This window comes from Alligator sinensis, unplaced genomic scaffold (assembly GCF_000455745.1).
Source record: "Alligator sinensis unplaced genomic scaffold, ASM45574v1 scaffold63_1, whole genome shotgun sequence".
Taxonomy (NCBI): Eukaryota; Metazoa; Chordata; order Crocodylia; family Alligatoridae; genus Alligator; species Alligator sinensis.
In genome coordinates, this window is record NW_005842811.1 from 492,439 (window position 1) to 496,285 (window position 3,847).

The following is a 3,847-nucleotide window of genomic DNA, read 5'->3' on the forward strand; positions in this document are numbered from 1 at the left end:
GAAAGGAGGGGAAACATGGCAAGGCTGGGTGAGAAAAGAGGGTGGTCTTAGATAACGGGAAGAAGAGAGACAGAAAAACACCATTTTTCCCCTTCTACCCTCCGCAATAAGCATATTTATGTTTTCCTCTAAAAGGCTTCCTTTTTCCAGAAAACCATAGAAAAGAATTGCAGCTGCACCCCAGGACTCTGAGCTTAGAAGGAACAGACTCATTCTTCAGAGCAAGACCCAGCAGGTGGAGCAGGGCAGCACATCCTGAAAGCATGCTGAGGCACAGTTATGAGGTCCGACTTGCCCTACATTCTGCTGCAATGCCTTGCTTAGTAAAACAATGCTTGCTGTGTCTAGAGCTTGATCTTCTGGAGAGCACCTGTCCTAGGAGCGTGAAGTCTTCAGTGCTTGGCATGAGGAAAAGAAATGCAAACCCAGGGAGCACTGGTTATAATTTACCTAAAGCAGTGATGTCAAACGCACTTGGCTTGGCTCTGCAGGCTGGATGAATGGTGTAGGACTGGTCCACAGGCCATATGAAGAGCGAAGACTGGCCCTGCAGGCCAGATCAGACCCACGTTCCCCCCTGCCTGCCTCTGCCCCCTGCATAGTGGATCCAGTGTGCACAGCACCTGTCCCAGGGTAGGCTCTGTGTACCACGTGGATCCCAGCCCATCCCAAACAGGCACCATGTGCAGCTTGTGTCCCTGCATGTAGGGGGGTCCAGCACACACCACCTGCTGCCTATGAGTCAACTCAAGACCCAAGGGCAGCACTGGGGGCTGGATGACAGGGCTGTATGGGCCAGGTCTGGCTTGTGGACCGTGTCTTTGACACCCCTGACCTAAAGACATAGGTCAGCTGACTGTGAAAGGAGGGGTGCAGTTCAGAAAATATTCAAGCTTTGTTTCAAATCCCTGCCATGGACCTGGACAGTCAGTTCCAATGGGGTTCCATCAGGTTGGAAATCCAGGCAAAAATTATTAATTTAACATTTTAATGCTCCTAGAACTACAAGCTGGGTTTGGAGGAGGTGGACTTGTTTCACCCCACCTCTATAGAAGAATAGCAGAAGGCAGGTGAAGCTAGCACTGTAGAGACTATAAAGATCCCACCCTGCCCTGCCTTCTGCAGGCTAGTATGGCTAGCTACCTCTCTCAACAGAAGGATGGGAATTACGGAATAGAATAATAATGATACAGATTAAATAAATAGTGGCCTCAGAAGGTGAGAAAAAGAGGAGAGCTGCCTCATGTCTCAAAAGCTTTTCAAGAGGTTTCTTAAAACTATAGAGTACTGGACTGTCACCCTTAATACATATTCCTACTTGAAAAGCTGAAAGTGTCATACATGTGCTTTGGGTTCCACCTTGTGGTTAAATGAAGCAGACTATTGAGTACAAAACCTAAAAAAGGTAAGTGCCGAGCTTTGTGTTCAGGGATGTATTTGGTAGCTGCATTGGTCTGAGACAAAAAGAAATGCAAAACTCTAGAACTCTTGGTTCAGAGGTGATACCTGTTATTAGACCAACTAAGAAATTGCAAAAAAAAAATCTTTTTCTGCAAGCTTTTAGGCACATGCGCCCTTCCTCAGGCTCAGGGAATAGTCAAGATGGTAAAAAGTTCCCATAGGGAGAAAATAAATATCATTTTGCACAGAGGAAGCTGAAGGTGGAAGTCTGTTCCTCTGGGTGCATGAGAGTGTCTCTTTGTGAGTTGCTCCTTGACGTGCAGATCCCTCCCTGGTAGTGTCAGATGGCAGAAAGGCGGGGAGGTGTAGACATCTTTCTTGTTCTTTAGCAATGAAGCTTAAATCCAAAATCGGCTAAAATTCAGCATCTTCCATGTTTCAGGGATGTATTTGGTAGCTATGTTGGTCTGTGACAAAAAGAAATGCAAAACTCTAGAACTCTTGGCTCAGAGATGGTGTGATTTCTTAGTTGGTCTAATAAAAGGTAAAAAAAAATTTTCTGCAAGCTTTCAGGCGCACACACCCTTCCTGCCGTACCTGCACATCAAAAAGCAACTCACAAAGACACTTGCATGGACCCAGAGGAACAGACTTCCACCTGCAGCTTCCTCTGTGCAAAAATGAAGTTTATTTTCTACCTATGGGGACTTTTTACCATCTTTAATTTTCCCTGAGCCTGAGGAAGGGTGCGTGTGTCCAAAAGCTTGCAGAAAAAGATCATTTTTTTGCCATTTCTTAGTTGGCCTAATATAAGGTATCATCTCTGAACCAAAACTTCTAGGGTTGAAGCTCTGTCTTCTGCAATCTTCTGTTTGTAAAAGCCCACGAGCCCGTAGTTCAGCTCTCACAGCTCTGCCGTCTTCGAAGGCTTCACAAAGGCTGCATGAGACTACGCAGCTAAGACTTCTCTTGAAAATACTGAGTGATTGGGAAACACTTCTGAACAATCCTTTAAAAAGGGGGGAAATAAATACCCCACCCATACGCCACGAAGAGGGAGGCCAATACAACACAGCGGTCACATACGAGCTCTGAAGGCGCCATTTGGATAGTCGGCTCTTCAGAGAAAAGATCTTGACTCCTCGGAGGTGTTCAAGCACCCACCTCCCACCGAAATCAATGAGAACGACTGGGACAGAAGTGAGTCTCTTGGTTCGAGCTGACATCTTTCATCAGACCAACTTGCAGGCAGGGTGATGTTCTAGCAAGCTTTTGGATAGCAAAGCATCCGTTTTCAAGCTAAGTTAGGCACCTAAATAGCTTCGGAGAACCTGGGCCTGAGTGTTTGTTTTGTTTTGAAAAATAAATAAATAAATATATAAATATACACACACATCCTCTATCATAAATTTGATATGGACAACCCCTATATATAGTTATATAGTTATTTATATATAGTTATATATACACATCCCTTATCAAATTTGATATGGATGACCCCTGTATAGCTATATATAGTTATATAGTTATTTATATATAGTTATATATACACATCCCCTATCAAATTTCATATGGACGACCCCTATATAGTTATATAGTTATTTATATATAGTTATATATACACATCCCTTATCAAATTTGATATGGATGACCCCTGTATAGCTATATATAGTTATATAGTTATTTATATATAGTTATATATATACATCCCCTATCAAATTTCATATGGATGACCCCTATATATAGTTATATATAGCTGTATATATACATCCTCTATTACAAACTTGATATGGATGACCCCTATCTATATGGACCTAAGTGACTTAGGCACCCTCCACACCCACAGGCCCCTGGCAGTCTGGGCCGATCCATGTTGCCGGGGCCGTGGGGGGGGGAGGGAGCGGGACTCTCCTCCCCCTTCTAGCCCACATGGAACCTTCCTCGCTAGCCCCCTCGCGTCAGCTGATTGGTTCGGCGACCAATGACAAGCATCTCCTTGAACCAATGAGTTAAAAGAGACTGGGGCGAGAAATCCCGCCCCCCCAAGCGGCAGTTGGACGAACCCAACACAAGGCAGGGAGGGGGGAGGTCGGTAGAATAAGCTTTAAAAACAACACACCGATGTGAGCATGTGGAGGGCAGCCTACCCTTCATCGCTCTCCGCTCTCTTCTTCCCGGCCCCACTGTTCCTGAAAGGGAGCCAGGTCACGCATTTCCCACCCCCCCAGCTCCCGAACCCCTATGGTTCATCCCATGTTACGTCACAAGCACCCTCGCTAGCCAATCGGGGCCGAGCACACCCCGGCGGCGGCTGGCATTGGCCCCGCGCGGGCACGTGACCCGCAGGGCCGGGCGCTGATTGGCGGGGGCGGGCGGGGCCAGGCGGACCCCGCTGCACCTCCACACCCGCCGCGGGAGGCGCGCGTGAGGCAGGACGTGCGGCTGG